The following is a 17,043-nucleotide window of genomic DNA, read 5'->3' on the forward strand; positions in this document are numbered from 1 at the left end:
TGAATGGTTACAAAAACAAGACCTGTATATATGCTGCTTACAAGAGACCCACTTCAGACCTAGAGACACATACAGACTGAAAGTAAGGGGATGGAAAAAGGTATTTCATGCAAATGGAAACCAGAAGAAAGCTGGAGTAGCAATTCTCATATCAGACAAAATAGACTTTAAAATAAAGAATATTAGAAGGGACAAAGAAGGACACTACATAATGAACAGGGATTGATCCAAGAAGAAGATATAACAATTGTAAATATTTATGCACCCAACATAGGAGCACCTCAATACATAAGACAAATACTAACAGCCATAAAAGGGGAAATCGACAGTAACACATTCATAGTAGGGGACTTTAACACCCCACTTTCACCAATGGACAGATCATCCAAAATGAAAATAAATAAGGAAACGTGAGCTTTAAATGATACATTAAACAAGATGGACTTAATTGATATTTATAGGACATTCCATCCATAAACAACAGAATACACATTTTTCTCAAGTGCTCATGGAACATTCTCCAGGATAGATCGTACCTTGGGTCACAAAAATCAAGCCTTGGTAAATTTTAAAAAATTGGTATTGTATCAAGTATCTTTTCCGACCACAACACTATGAGACTAGATATCAATTACAGGAAAAGATCTGTAAAAAATACAAACACATGGAGGCTAAACAATACACTACTTAATAACGAAGTGATCACTGAAGAAATCAAAGGGGAAATAAAAAAATACCTAGAAACAAATGACAATGGAGACACGACGACCCAAAATCTATGGGATGCAGCAAAAGCAGTTCTAAGAGGGAAGTTTATAGCAACACAATCCTACCTTAAGAAACAGGAAACATCTCCAATAAACAACCTAAACTTGCACCTAAAACAATGAGAGAAAGAAGAACAAAAAACCCCCAAAGTTACCAGAAAGAAAGAAATCATAAAGATCAGATCAGAAATAAATGAAAAAGAAATGAAGGAAATGAGAGCACAGATCAATAAAACTAAAAGCTGGTTCTTTGAGAAGATAAACAAAATTGATAAACCATTAGCCATACTCATCAAGAAAAAAACAGAGAAGACTCAATAGAATTAGAAATGAAAAAGGAGAAGTAACAACTGACACTGAAGAAATACAAAAAATCATGAGAGATTACTACAAGCAACTCTATGCCAATAAAATGGACAACCTGGAAGAAATAGACAAATTCTTAGAAATGTACAACCTGCCAAGACTGAATCAGGAAGAAATCGAAAATATGAACAGACCAATCACAAGCACTGAAATTGAAACTGTGATTAAAAATCTTCCAACAAACAAAAGCCCAGGACCAGATGGCTTCACAGGCGAATTCTATCAAACATTTAGAGAAGAGCTAACACCTATCCTTCTCAAACTCATCCAAAATATAGCAGAGGGAGGAACACTCCCAAATTCATTCTACGAGGCCACCATCACCTTGATACCAAAACCAGACAAGGATGTCACAAAGAAAGAAAACTAGAGGCCAATATCACTGATGAACATAGATGCAAAAATCCTCAACAAAATACTAGCAAACAGAATCCAACAGCACATTAAAAGGATCATACACCATGATCAAGTGGGGTTTATCCCAGGAATGCAAGGATTCTTCAATATATGCAAATCAATCAACGTGATACATCATATTTACAAATTGAAGGAGAAAAACCATATGATCATCTCAATAGATGCAGCCAAAGCTTTTGACAAAATTCAACACCCATTTATGATAAAAACTCTCCAGAAAGCAGGCATAGAGGGAACCTTCCTCAACATAATAAAGGCCATGTATGACAAACTTACAGCCAAAATCGTCCTCAATGGTGAAAAACTGAAACCATTTCCACTAAGATCAGGAACAAGGCAAGGTTGCCCACTCTCACCACTATTATTCAACATAGTTTTGGAAGTTTTAGCCACAGAAATCAGAGAAGTAAAGAAATAAAAGTAATTCAAATTGGAAAAGAAGAAGTATAGCTGTCACTGTTGGCAGATGACATGATACTATACATAGAGAATCCTAAGGATGCTACCAGGAAACTACTAGAGCTAATCAATGATTTTGGTAAAGTTGCAGGATACAAAATTAATGCACAGAAATCTCTGGCATTCCTATACACTAATGATGAAAAATCTGAAAGTGAAATTAAGAAAACACTCCTATTTACCATTGAAACAAAAAGAATAAAATATCTAGGAATAGACCTACCTAAAGAGACAAAAGACCTATATGCAGAAAATTATAATACACTGATGAAAGAAATTAAAGATGATACATATAGATGGAGAGATATACCATGTTCTTGGATTGGAAGAATAAACATTGTGAAAATGACTCCACTACCCAAAGCAATCTACAGATTCAATGCAATCCCTATCAAACTACCACTGGCATTTTTCACAGAACTAGAACAAAAAATTTCACAATTTGTATGGAAACACAAAAGACCCCAAATAGCCAAAGCAATCTTGAGAAAGAAAAATGGAGGTGGAGGAATCAGGCTCCCTGACTTCAGACTATACTACAAAGCTACAGTAATCAAGACAGTGTGATACTGGCACAGAAACAGAAATATAGATCAATGGAACAGGATAGAATGCCCAGAGATAAACCCATGCACATATGGTCACCTTATCTTTGATAAAGGAGGCAAGAATATACAGTGGAGAAAAGACAGCCTCTTCAATAAGTGGTGCTGGGAAGACTGGACAGCTACATGTAAAAGAATGAAATTAGAACACTCCCTAACACCATACACAAAAATAAACTCAAAATGGATTAAAGACCTAAATGTAAGGCCAGACACCATCAAACTCTTAGAGGAAAACATAGGCAGAACACTCTATGACATAAATCACAGCAAGATCCTTTTTGACCCACCTCCTAGAGAAATGGAAATAAAAATAAACAAATGGGACCTAATTAAACTTAAAACTTTTTCACAGCAAAGGAAACCATAAACAAGGTGAAAAGACAACCCTCAGAATGGGAGAAAATATTTGCAAATGAAGCAACTGACAAAGGATTAATCTTCAAAATTTACAAGCAGCTCATGCAGCTCAATAACAAAAAAACAAACAACCCAATCCAAAAATGGGCAGAAGACCTAAATAGGCATTTCTCCAAAGAAGGTATACAGATTGCCAACAAACACATGAAAGGATGCTCAACATCACTAATCATTAGAGACATGCAAATCAAAACTACAATGAGGTATCACCTCACAACTGTCAGAATGGCCATCATCAAAAAATCTACAAACAATAAATGCTGGAGAGGGTGTGGAGAAAAGGGAACCCTCTTGCACTGTTGGTGGGAATGTAAATTGATACAGCCACTATAGAGAACAGTATGGAGGTTCCTTAAAAAACTAAAAATAGAACTACCCTGCGACCCAGTAATCCCACTACTGGGCATATACCCTGAGAAAACCATCATTCAAAAAGAGTCATGTACCAAAATGTTCATTGCAGCTCTATTTACAATAGCCAGGACATGAAAGCAACCAAAGTGTCCATCAACAGATGAATGGATAAAGAAGATGTGGCACATATATACAATGGAATATTACTCAGCCATAAAAAGGAAGGAAACTGAGTTATTTGTAGTGAGGTGGATGGACCTAGAGTCTGTCATACAGAGTTAAGTAAGTCAGGAAGAGAAAAGCAAATACCGTATGCTAACACATATATATGGAATCTAAAAAAAAAAAAAAGTGGTCATGAAGAACCTAGGGGCAAGATGGTAATAAAAATGCAGACCTACTAGAGAATGGACTTGAGGATACGGGGAGGGGGAAGGGTAAGCTGGGACAAAGTAGGAGAGTGGCGTGGACATATATACACTACCAAACGTAAAATAGATCGCTAGTGGGAAGCAGCTGCATAGCTTAGGGGGATCAGCTCGGTGCTTTGTGACCACCTAGAGGGGTGGGATAGGGAGGGTGGTAGGTAGGGAGACGCAGGAGGGAAGAGATATGGGGACACATGTATATGTATAACTGATTCACTTTGTTATAAAGCAGAAACTAACACACCACTGTAAAGCAATTATACTCCAATAAAGATGTTAAAAAAAAAAAAGAAACAGGTGTGTCTGGACATAGGGCAAAATTTGGTTAATAGCACAAATGTGGAAATCAAAGTACCATACTGGAAATATTGGATAAATATTAATACTCAATAGATAACTTGGTTGATTTGTCATTTGAATACAAAAACTAAGATAGAGGAAAAATGAAACTACGTAGAATATTTGAAAGTCTCATCATCACAGATATTTCACTGATATACTGGAAATCCCTAGACAGGACCTGACCTTAAATATAGATGGATATGGGAAAAATAACTGCTGTGTTATCTCTCTTTGAAACAAGCTCCCTGTAACTTCTGGGGAGCACACAAAGTTAACGAGAGATAAATTCCACCTTTTGGGGAACTCTTAAGCACTTTTAAAGTTGTAGTTCGGGCTTCCCTTGTGGCGCAGTGGTTGAGAGTCTGCCTGCCGATGCAGGGGACACAGGTTTGAGTCCTGGTCTGGGAGGATTCCACATGCCGCGGAGCAACTGGGCCCGTGAGCCACAACTACTGAGCCTGCGCGCCTGGAGCCTGTGCTCCGCAACGAGAGGCCGCGATAGTGAGAGGCCCGCGCACCGCGATGAAGAGTGGCCCCTGCTCGCTGCAACTGAAGAAAGCCCTCGCACAGAAAGGAAGACCCAACACAGCCAAAAATAAATAATAAATTAATTAATTAAAAAAAAATAAAGTTGTAGTTCATCTTAATAAAGTGTCAACACAGAAAGCCAACCAGTATTCACCTCAGCCCAGAAAGAATTCTTCCTATCCAAAGAGACTGAAGTTAGATTGGATTAGAAAGGAATTTCCCTCTTTATCTTCAGAAATTTTAGAATTCATTCTTTTATTATTACTCCTTCTCTTTCTCTCCTGGAAGGCTGATCTGTTCCTACTTTTTTCTTACTGATGCGTCTCATCCTACTCCAAAGAAAGAGAGTTGAGGTTTAGACAGATCACAGACTACGTTTCATTGTTCAATTACTGTAAAAGGGGCATAAGGATCCTGTAAACACTGCTAACTTTTCTTAAACATCCTTAGTATCTTTCTTAGGTAACTTTTCATTCTAGTTCAGGTGGTGTCTGTGTATGTGTATGTGTGTGTGTGTGTGTGTACATGTGTGTAGGCACATGTTAGAAATGATAATATATTTTTAAAACACAAAATAACTTTCTTCAAAAATGTACCTACTATTAAGTGACTCTGGGAGGCCGTATGCTTATTCCAGTTTTTTTTTTTTTTTAAGTCTTTATTGAATTTGTTACAATATTGCTTCTCTTTTATGTTTTGGTTTTTTGGCCGCAAGGCATGTGGGATCCTAGCTCCCCCACCAGAGATTGAACCCGCACCCCGTCCATTGGAAGGCAAAGTTTTAACCACTGGACCACCAGGGAAGTCCCTGCTTATTCCAGTTTTGAGGCATTTGTTCATGAAGATATTTCTAAAGCCTGGCTACATTGACAGGAATATAGTCATTCGACAATATAATCTCTGTTGGGTTCATCAATCTCAGTTAAATAAATATTGAATACATCAGTTAAATAAATCAATTTAAGCTAAATAAAATTATGGCACAAACATACAATGGAAAGTATTCCCAACTCAGCCGCTGTTAAAAAGAATTATTTAGCTCACCTCCAGGATACATTAAGTGAAAAAAGACAGATGCAACACTGTGTGTAGTGTGCTACCATTTACATGAGGGGAAAGAAGAATATATATGTATATGTTTATAAAAGCACAAACTTTTTCTGAAAGGACACATAGGAAACTTTGCCTGTGGTGGGTAAAGGGAGTGTGGCCAGAGGAGGAGGAATGGAAGGACAGAAACCTATTTGTTCCTGTGTCTGAATTTATCATGCATATGTTTTACCCATTCAACAAAAAGGCAAAAGAATCACAAAGAAGTCTCCCTCAGTCCCCTTTTTAGTAGCCATGTGGTAGAGTGCTCTACGGACACAAGGTTGAGCTTTGGGGTAAGCCAGGTTAAGATTTGAATACACATGCTAACTGAGAGACTTCCTGTGGGTCCCTTAACTTCCCTGAAGTTCTCTTCTCTGTGACATGGGGGAGATGATAACTACTTTAGGGTTGCCTCGGGATTAGCGAAAACAAGGAATGGAAAAACGCAGCAGGCACTCAGAAAACCCTAAGCCCGAATTCCTCCCTGCATGTAGGAAGGGACCTGCTTTGGTTATATGACGTCCTTAATCATTTTTAAAGAGTTAATTGATTGCAGCCTGTTCTTTTCCATCTCTGCCACATCCAAAGGTTGTAAACAAGATTTTAAGGAGAAATGCCTCACTATGCCACAGGGAGCAAATCTTGGTGCCTCAAAATCAAGATCCCAGTTGAGGCATTACCATGAGGGAAAGGTGGATTTGAAGAAAAAAGAGGGAAAGGAACTTTTACTACTTGTCTTGGTACATGAAATTTCACCATTAAATTTATCTTTTATATCCCAGTGGCTAGTAAATCCCTAGCAGCCTTGGCATAGATGATTCTTAAACCTCATCTGCTAACACTTTGCAGGGAATTAGTTTAAGCAATTAAAATCTTTCCCTTACCCAAACACCACCATCCATAAAACAGAGGACTGGTGAAAGGGAAGGTCGAGCAGCCTCTGGTCCAGTTCAAGCTGCTAGTTGATACAATTTTAAAAGTAATTTTCTCCTTAAGACCTTTTACTGGGGGCTTCCCTGGTGGCGCAGTGGTTAAGAATCCGCCTGCCAATGCAGGGGACACAGGTTCAAGCCCTGGTCCGGGAAGATCTCACATGCTGTGGAGCAACTAAGCCCGTGCGCCACAACTACTGAGCCTGCGCTCTAGAGCCTGTGAGCCACAACTACTGAAGCCCGCGCCTAGAGCCTGTGCTCTGCAACAAGAGAAGCCACCGCAACGAGACGCCCGCGCCACCGCAACGAAGAGTAGTCCCTGCTCCCTGCAACTAGAGAAAGCCCTGCACAGCACCGAAGAACCAAAGCAGCCAAAAAAATAAATAAATAAAATTAAAAATTTAAAAAAGACCCTTTACTGCCATCTGCTGGACAACTGTAGGTATCAACTGTCCAGATTCTCCCACTGACTACAAGACAATGGCACCCCCTGGAATTGTGAGACACAAAGCCCACACAACTGTGAGCAACAGCTCAAAACAAGCTTCATAGTTTTGCCAAGGCACTACTCATGCAGCGCAGGCACCATTGATAAGTGGCTGTCACCTTTAGGTGTGGGTTCGCATGAATTCTTCCCTGCAAAGACTTTTCTTGCCCATCCATGATACTGGACTGAATGTTGCTCCCTTTTTCCAGAACCTCTAGACTGGGAATATCTGCACGGCCCCTTCAGATCATTTTAAAGACCTTCAGGGGTCCATGACCTCCCCAGGTGAAAAAGCTTTTAAGGAGTGTGAATTCATCTTTCCATCACAGCACCATAAATTGTGACAGTCATCGAGAGCCAATGGAATACAGCATCGTATGCAAGCTCTGTGGATGCAAAACAGATCTGACTAGGTGCCATCAAAACAAGGAACTGGCCACTAGTAACTGCTGAGGTCTCGGGTGCTGGGGAGCAGGGCGAGGAGAGGAGGGGAAAGAAGTCCTGTGGGGCTCACGCAGCTGGCCAGCTCCGCATCGCAAAGACAGAAATGAGGTTTGGCTTCATTTCAGCCCACTGATTGCTTTACTTCAAATTACCCTAACTACTTAGCATGGTAAATTAAGTTGAAACCCCCAAAAGTTTGCAGAGGATGTCATCTAATCTGATTAAAAGGAATATTCCCGTCACGAGCAAGGGAGGAAATGGAAATTACTCTGAGTGCACTGCTATTAAATAATTTGCATAGACTTGCATATGCTATGCATCAGAAAAGCATATGCTATTTAGATTTAATGAAATAATTTTCCCTCTCTAAAGACTGCTGCAGCCTCTGTCCTTCCCTATCTGTCTTTTTCTTTTCTCATCTACCTCTTTTTGAATGTTAAAATTATTTCATGGGAAGAGTATATGGTTGTGCACAAATTACGTGAAATATGCTAATAATCTCCCTGCTGGCAGGGCTGGGAGGTACTAAAACTGCATTGCCAAACTTCCCCTGTGCCCTCCCCCGTGTCCCCCTCACATAATTAAAGGCTCCCTTAATAGCCTTTAAAAGGTTCAACTTGATTCATTTGGGGCTTCCATTGATGGAGGAGGGTGGTTAAAACCAATCCTTTGGCTCTACTTTCCAAGTGATGTTTTCCTAACAGTAAGGAAAGGAATTGCATCTAAATCAAAATGAAAATGAAAGGAAAAAATCACCAACAAGCTCATGTCATCCCCGTCTGTTGAGTCTATGATGCTGCCATTGTGGTTGCACATGTACAATAATCACCCTTGAAAGATTTTTGTGCTTGCTCTGCTTTTCAAGGTTCAAAACGCTTGATGAATGTTGGCTGCTGTTAAAGCATCACCCCCATTTTTATCAATGGAGACAAGGAAGCCCCGCTAGATGATCATGATGCCTTAGTGGCAGGGGGGTTGGATGGGAGATGAAATCTATCTATATTTATATTCTCTGTAGATATACACTAGTTTGGGGTAATATTTTAGCAGATCTCATGTTCAGTTGTAATGTAGCCAACAGAGGAATTCTAGTGAATTCCCCAACAAAATTACATTAGGATCAAATGTGATCGTTATAAACACTATCCAGATGTTGGGGATGGACTGGATATAACTCTTTAAGCCCCAAATTACAGTATAATAAATGCAAGCATGGGGATCTGCCAATACATCTGAACTTCATGTCGGAAACCAGGTCTGACCTTAATTTAACTCTATAAGGAACTAAGAGTTTCCCCACTTGTATAGTTAGGATGCATCCAAAGATCTCCAAGTGCTACACTGTCACGAGTTTTATCACTTACTTGAAGAATGACCATATTGAATTCTGGCATCAAGCCAATCCTAGTGCAAGCATTTTATTAACACATTTAGAAAGGAAACAGAGTTGCAAATAGAAATAACTATTGAGGTTATGAAACAAACCTGTGAAATGAAATACAATACAATATTAAGATCACATTTGTCCTTGGTAAATCTCAGGGAGTTAAGATGCTATAATAAGCACTAAAATATTTTACTATATAAACCAGGGATGCAAACTAGCACAGCTCACAGAGAAAGCAAGGAAAAACTTCATCCTCTGCCCCTGAAATTTTTTTTCTATACTCAGTGCTGATATAAATGGATAACTTTGTATTATAGCTCAAGATCAGTATTGAATGTATTCTAATTAGAATGTTTGTGGTTATGAGGGAAGATGAATATTTCAAATATTCTAGTGTCAATTTTTATTTAAAAAAGCAGGCACTCTGGAAAGCTAGACTCCACAGATGAATCAAGCTATGGAGTAAATAGTCAACTACAACATGCCTACTAGCTGCATGATATTGTGTTGATGTTGCTAAAAGAAACAGAAAGTAAAAGGAAACAATTTAAGGAGTGCCAAGTATGCATCAAGTTCTTTAAGAAATATAAGCTTTTTTATCTGGATACACCAAACCATAGAATGGTCTCTTCCCTGGAGAAACTTAATATACTGTGCCAAAGACATGAGATATGCAACCCTCCCAAATTCAGAAGTTAAATCCCAAACTAAATAATAGGTGTCACAAGCCAGCATAAGTACAGCTTTGAGGGGCTCTGGGTATCTCCTACCACCAACTTTCCAAACAACAACAACAAAAGCTATCTGTAGCAGTCAAAACGCATTGAAAAACACAAGAAATCAGCTACCAAAAAAAAAAAAAAAACATGTGAAACCTACAGCATTATAATTGTTAACTAAGAGTATTTTTTAAAATCATACATTTGTTTGCAAAAAGAAATTAAATATCTATCACCATCACATTTACATGGTCTGGGACCTCTTCCTCTGCTCCTTCCCGACCTCCTTCCCCAATATTTTCATCACTCAGTATATGACTTTGAGGCAGACAAAGAGTACAAAGGAGTTTCAAGAAGGGAAGTTTGTCTGAGATTGAAGAACTTGGATGAGCCAGCACCGTGAGCTTCAAGGTATTCTCAGCAGAACAACCTAAATGTCCATCAATAGATGAATGGATAAACAATACGTGGTATATCCATACAACAGAATATTATTCAGCCATTAAAATGAATGAAATCCTGACGCATGCCACAACCTTGAAAAGATTATGCTAAGTGAAAGAAGCCAGACACAGAAGGATGAACACTGTATAATTCTACTTGTATGAGGTATACTTAGAATAGGCAAATTCATAGAGACAGAAAGTCAAACAGTGGTTACTGGAGGCTGAGAGGAGGGTGGAATGGGGAGTTATTGTTTAACTGGGACAGAGTTTCTGTTTCAGATAATGGAAATTTTCTGGAAATGGATAATGGTGATGGTTGCACCACATTGTGGATGTACTTAATACCAATGAATTGTACACTTCAAAACAGATTAAATGGTAAATTTTATACTATGTATATTTTATCATAAAAAAAGATGTTCTCAGGGGAAAAGCCAGTGGAAGCCAGGGTGCCTGGCAGTGATAGGCCTGGAGTACATAAGGAAAAGATGAGTGAGTGTAGGTAGAGCAGGCTTGCAGAAAGCTGATTTCCTCCCAGGGTCAGTCAGGTAACTGTGTAGAAAACGACAGGGTGTAGGGATTACTGTGAGAACTTAGAAGTGCCTGACCCACCTAAAGGCAATATTCAATTTTAAAAAAGGAGCTCTTCGCCACATCTGCTGCAAGAATGAAGACCATTCTCAACAATCAGAATGTCGACATTCCAAAAAATGTCCACGTTACTCCAAGGGGACACACGGTTATTGTGAAGGGCCCCAGAGGCACCCTGCAATGGGGCTTCAATCACATCAGTGTAGAACTCAGTCTCCTTGGAAAGAAAAAGAAGAGGCTCCAAGTTGACAAATGGTAAGGAAATAGAAAGGAACTGGCAACTGTTTACACTATCTGTAGTCATGTATAGAACATGATCAAGGGTGTTACAATGGGCTTCTGTTACAGATGAGGTCTGTGTATGCTCACTTCCCCATCAACGTTGTTATTCAGGAGAATGGTTCTCTTGTGGAAATCTGAAATTTTGGGGGTGAAAAATACATCCGCAGGGCTCAGATGAGGCCAGGCGTTGCTTGTTCAGTATCTCAAGCCCAGAAAGATGAGTTGATTCTTGAAGGAAATGATATTGAACTTGTGTCAAATTCAGCTGCTTACTGCATCGCACGGGGAGATCAGCTCAGTGTTTTGTGACCACCTAGAGGGGTGGGGTAGGGAGGGTGGGAGGGAGACGCAAGTGGGAGGGGATATGGGGATATATGTATACATATAGCTGATTCACTTTGTTATACGGCAGAAACTAAAACAACATTGTAAAGCAATTATCCTCCAATAAAGATGTTTAAAAAAAAATTCAGCTGCTTTGATTTAGCAAGCCACAACAGTTAAAAACAAGGACATCAGAAAATTTTTGGATGGTATCTATGTTTCTGAAAAAGGAACAGTTCAGTAGGCTGATGAACAAGATCCGAGTGGTCTGGCTACAGAAACAGAAAGATACCAGATGATTCTTCAGACTCATTTGTGATATATTAAAAGATTCAATAAAAGCTCTTTTGATTTGGGACTTTTTCTTAAAAAAAAAAAAAAGTAAACACTGCACAAAGCATCTTCAGGGCAAGGGTACCAATTTTTCACTCCTATTATCAGCCATCAATGTGATGTTAGAACTAAAACAAACACTTCTTATGGGTCTTCTACTTCTAAGCATATCTTACCAGAAACTGGAGATAGAACTTGGGGAGTGAAGGAGAGAAAAGAAGATGTGTAACAACCAAACAACCACCACCATTTATAGTAAACTTACTGTGTCCTAGGTAGGCAGGAAGTGTTTTACATATATTTTCTTATTTAATCCTCACAACCACCTGTGAAGTAGGAACTACAATTAACCCCATGTTACAGATGCAGAAACAGAGGCATAGAGAGGTTAGGTCTCTGGCAGGTAGACAAGTGGAAGAGCCAGCTGGCCATCTGATTCCAGTTTAGGGTCCCTGCCCTCAAGGCATAAGAAAAAGGGTAGACCAGTAATCCTCAAACTGGAAACCTTTTTCAAACATACAGGGCTAAGAAAGACATAATATTTAAAGCTGTCAGAGTAAACTAAGTTGACGAAGGTAAGCATATAACGAAAGGAGAGGAAGTCAGATACTCATGTGCATATTTGAGTGGAAAAGGAAGAGAATACAATGGAGACTGAGGATTTGTTAGAGATGGAGGAAAATACCAAGAGTGTGAGTGGCACCAAGTCAAAGGAAAAGAGGGTTTCAAAAATTTCAGTCAAACCAAGGACTACACAGAAAGACACACCAAGAGTAGGCTTGTACCACTAGGTGAGAGTGCAGTAACAAACCACCCCAAACCTTAGGCTTTAGAAAACAAAGTCTTGCTCAAGATACATGCCCATCACTGGGTGGCAGGGAATTCCTCTCCACACTGATGCTCTTCCTTCAGGACCTGGGCAGCAACCACCTGCAGCATTGCCCTTAGCACAGGAGAGAGAATGGGAGAGTAGCTGACTAAGGCCTAGCTCGTAAAAGATTTTGCATGCAAATGCATGTGTCACTTCCACTCCTATCTCATTGGCAGAAGTCAGTCATGTGGCCACATTCCAATGCAAGGGGTGGAAAGTAAAATTCTCCCACGAGCCTAAGAGGATCAGAAATATTTGGTGGATACCACACTACCCCAAGAGCAGTCTTAATACACCCCCTAACATTGACAGTGTTCCACAGATTAAAAATATTTCTTACCTCTATTATCTCACGGGAGCCCCCAAAATCAAGGTCTGTTTTTTTATTTCCATTTTAAAGCCTGAGGAAACAGGCTTAAAGAAATTAAGTTACTTGCCCAAGGTCACATACTACTAAGTGGTAGGGCTGGGATTTGAACCCTAGTTTCCTGACACTTAGTCTAGTCTAGGGCTGTTTCCTTGATGCCTCCAGGCAGATGGGGGCAGATGCCAGATTGCGGTGGTTGAGAAATTAGCTGGAAGTGAAGAAATGGAAGAGCGTACACACTAAGAAGCTTAGATCTGATCTTGCAGCCATGGGAAGTTTCCTAGCTGGAGAGTGACATATTGAAAGGAATGTTTTAAAAGCTTAATTTACAGCCCCTCCAGTGTGCCCCAGACAGGCAGTCACATGCTCCAGGGAAGGATTATTAATTGTTTCAGCCTTTCAGGAAAGTGAGTTGGCAATATGGATCAGGAGTCTTTTTAAGAAAAGTTCATTCTCTTCTAAAACTCTTCTACAAGAATATATCAGCTAAGGATTAGTAAGGCCATTAATATTACAGGGAAGTATTTTAATCACACACACAAAAATATTTTGTAAAAAATTTAAATGTCCAAACACAGGCAAACAAGAAAATGTAGTTTACCCACGAGACAGAATATGAGGGAATGTTTCAAAAGATTTTCAGTGGCATGGGGAAAATCCTCATGATGTAAAGTTAAGAAAACAGAATATAAAACTGTACAGTGTTGAGACAGTTATGAAAATAGAGACACACATACATATTCTCTGGGTGGCTGGATTATGAATGATTGTATTTCATTTAGACTTTCCTAGGTTTTCTACAACATTACACGTATTACTTTTATGAGAAAAAAAAATAAAATATAAAAAGAAATCAATAACTACACAGGGTGAATTAGAAGAGAGTAGAAACAAACAAACAAAAATCTAGGCTTTTATGGGGGCACAGGGCAAGAGGAGAAGTTTGTTACTGTGTTGTTTCATTTTAACTAAAAGATATTACACTGCCTGTGAGGTAAAGAGGCACAGCCACCAATGGGAAAGGTTTGGTTATTAACCACAGCAGGAATAGAGCTGCAGAAAAGACTAATCACATACCATCGTTTCATTTAGCAGACCCTCTTTTTATAGAAAGGAAAAGAATAGAATTAATCTTGACATTAGTCAGAATGTTACATTTGTGTGGCCAGTTGTCACTGCCTTATGGTTTAGAAAAAGATTGGTCTGAGAGTAAAGAGACATGGGCTCTGAACTGGGTCATGAACTCCTAATATCTCAGCAAAGTTGGGACGTCAACAGTTTCCTCATCTGTTGAAAAGCACAGGGTTAAAATAGGTCACCTCTAAAACATTTTTCAGCCTTAAGTCTTATGATTATTTTAGTTCATATTAATTTCATGTTAATGAAACCAATCTGTAAGGGTATTTGTGTGAAACATCTTCAAATAGACCACCCACCAAATAAAACTACATTGAAATGCTTTTATGTGTCAGTATTCTAGGTGCCATATTAAATTAAGAGTCCTTTCTCCAGCATTTAGCATTTCCAAAAATGGTTAGACTTAAAGGAAAAGTTGGCTGTGAGATTTTTGAAGAGCTTTACAATGGAATTATCTTTTTTTTCCCCCCAAAGACTAAAAAGAGCCCAGTAGGAGGTGGAAGGTGGGGAAGACATCTAAACACACAGACACACACACCACAAACGACCACCATTACCCACTTAGCTTTGATAGTCAGGACAGTAAGCTTGTCTTTTTTCTTTTGGATACCACTGCCTTTAAGTGAGAAATTTGGGGGAAATTTGCAAATATAAAATGCAACTCAATTTCACTAAGTAGGGAGACATAAAACAGATCCAACTCACCTGAATTTCCAGATAAGGAACAAAAAGCCTTCATTAATAAATACAGAAAATATTTTAAAGCAGGATTCAGCAAACTCTTTCTTAAAAGGCGAAAAAAAATTTTTTTTAAATATATAAAAAGGCCAGATAGTAAATATTTTGGGATTTTCAGGCCAGAGGAGGGTCTCATTCATAAGTATTCAACTCTGCCTCTGTTGCACAAAAGCAGTCATAGAAAATACATGAATGAGTGGGCCTGGCTACGTTCCAATAAAACTTTATTTGCAAAACCAGATGACCAGCCAATTGGCCTGCCCCTGTTGTAAAGCATATCTTCTATTTATGCATCTGGTTAGAAGATGAGGGTGAAAAGGAAGAGGAAGAAAAACATAGTAAGTGGAAAAACTGAGATGAGAGGGGAGAGAGAGAATGCAAGAAGGGTAGTGATTTGAGCCTAAGGAGGAAATTGAAGTAATATCCACACAGAAAAAGAGGCCAGTGCAGAAAAATTTTTTTTAAAAGAGGAAAATGCAGGACTTCCCTGGTGGCGAAGTGGTTAAGAATCTGCCTGCCAATGCATGGGTCACAGGTTCCGTCCCTAGTCTGGGAAAATCCCACATGCCTCGGAGCAATTAAGCACGTGCGCCACAGCTACTGAGCCTGCACGCTAGAGCCTGCAAACCACAACTACTGAGCCCATGTGCCACAACTACTGAAGCCCGCGGGCCTAGAGCCTGTGTTCCACAACCAGAGAAACCACCGCAATGAGAAGCCCACGCGCTGTGATGAAGAGTAGCCCCTGCTCACCACAACTAGAGGAAGCCCTTGAGCAGCAACAAAGACCCCAAGCAGACAAAAATAAATTAAAAAAAAAAATTTTAAATAATAAAAAAAATAATAGACAAAACAAAAGTATGGTATTTAGGGATTCATGCATAGGTGGTAAAACTATTAAGAACAACAAGAGGGACTTCCTCGGTGGTGCAGTGGTTAAGAATCCACCTGCCAATGCAGGGGACACAGGTTCGAGCCCTGGACCAGGAAGATCCCACATGCTGCGGAGCAACTAAGCCCATGCGCCACAACTACTGAGCCTGCGCTCCAGAACCCGTGCTCCACAACTAGAGAAGCCACCGCAGTGAGAAGCCCGTGCATCGCAACGGAGAGTAGCTCCTGCTCACAGCAACTAGAGAAAGCCCGCGTGCAGCAATGAAGACCCAATGCAGCCAAAAAATAAATAAATAAAATAAGTAAAAAGTAAAAAAAAAAAAAAAAAGAGGAAAATGCAGAGGAAGAGAGAAAGACAAACTGGTGAGGAAAAACAGCACAGAAGTGGGAAATCTATTTGAGCTATTGTCACTGGACCACAAAGAAAAATGCCAGGGGTCATTTATAAACAAAAGCACTTACAACTAAACTTGGTGGGAAGTAAATAATGTTTAACTCGCAGCTTTACGTTTTTATTAAAAAAATTTTTTTTTTCTTTCAGTTATATGTAAGAAAAACAGACTGAAGGAAAGCAAAGAAGAGGGAGGTGCAAAAGAGTACCAAATGGGGACAGGACAGGGTGGTGACAGCCAGAAAAAAAAAAAAAGGAAAGGGTAAACTTACCCTGTCCTCTCAGTCTCTGCTCTCTGGAATTTAAAGCGCCAAGTTTGATCTGCAACCCTCTGGTCCTGCTGGAGTATTCCTGGAAAAAATATTTAGTAGGCACATGCCCAAGCAGCAACGTGGCAGCTGTACCCTTCCCCCAGCCCTCTAACCCATCCCAAGCCTAAGTGGTCACAGCCTACCAACCACTTGCCTTTCCAGAAATTGCTCAATGTCAAATTCCTCTCTGGCACTGTGAGCTCAGTGTGTACACTGGTCTTTAATGACAAGGGTGGAAAATCAACCCTGAGTCAATTTTCTCATCCACTGGTCACAACTTAGCATTTCATTTCAATTAAGAATTACACCAAAAGAACCTCCAGACCTAGGGGTCCTCTGGCACTTTAGTTCTAATGACTAAAGTATACTCTTTAGGTCTGACCTTTTAAACCTCAAAACCTGAGATGTGAGTGTGAGAAAAGAGAATAAAGGACTCATAACCATTGGGCAGAATTACATTTAAATCATCTCAAGTGGGGGTCTCCCACTCTCCGCCCCCTTTCATTTCTTTCTCTAGCGCTCTCTCTCTCTTCCAGAGACAATTCAACAGCCTCTTCTCAACCCATACCTGGCTTCAAATAACACTCACATTCAGGAAGTTCTTCTTTACA

The 17,043-nt window shown here is 39.6% G+C and overlaps 1 protein-coding gene and 1 pseudogene across 1 annotated transcript in view; one reads left to right on the forward strand and one right to left on the reverse strand.

Moving 5' to 3' along the window:
• The window catches only part of LLPH (LLP homolog, long-term synaptic facilitation factor), a 113,872-nt gene that overhangs the window by 86,207 nt on the left and 10,622 nt on the right, over window positions 1-17,043 (reverse strand). The window contains exon 2 of the mRNA XM_027106938.1: window positions 16,394-16,472. The gene's annotated coding sequence lies outside the window, so the exon portion shown is untranslated. The remainder of the gene's footprint in view (window positions 1-16,393; window positions 16,473-17,043) is intronic.
• Window positions 10,773-11,567, forward strand: LOC113620703 (60S ribosomal protein L9-like; annotated as a pseudogene).

Source organism: Aethalodelphis obliquidens, unplaced genomic scaffold (assembly GCF_003676395.1).
Source record: "Aethalodelphis obliquidens isolate GAN/ISIS:26980383/991018 unplaced genomic scaffold, ASM367639v1 scaffold8, whole genome shotgun sequence".
NCBI lineage: Eukaryota > Metazoa > Chordata > Mammalia > Artiodactyla > Delphinidae > Aethalodelphis > Aethalodelphis obliquidens.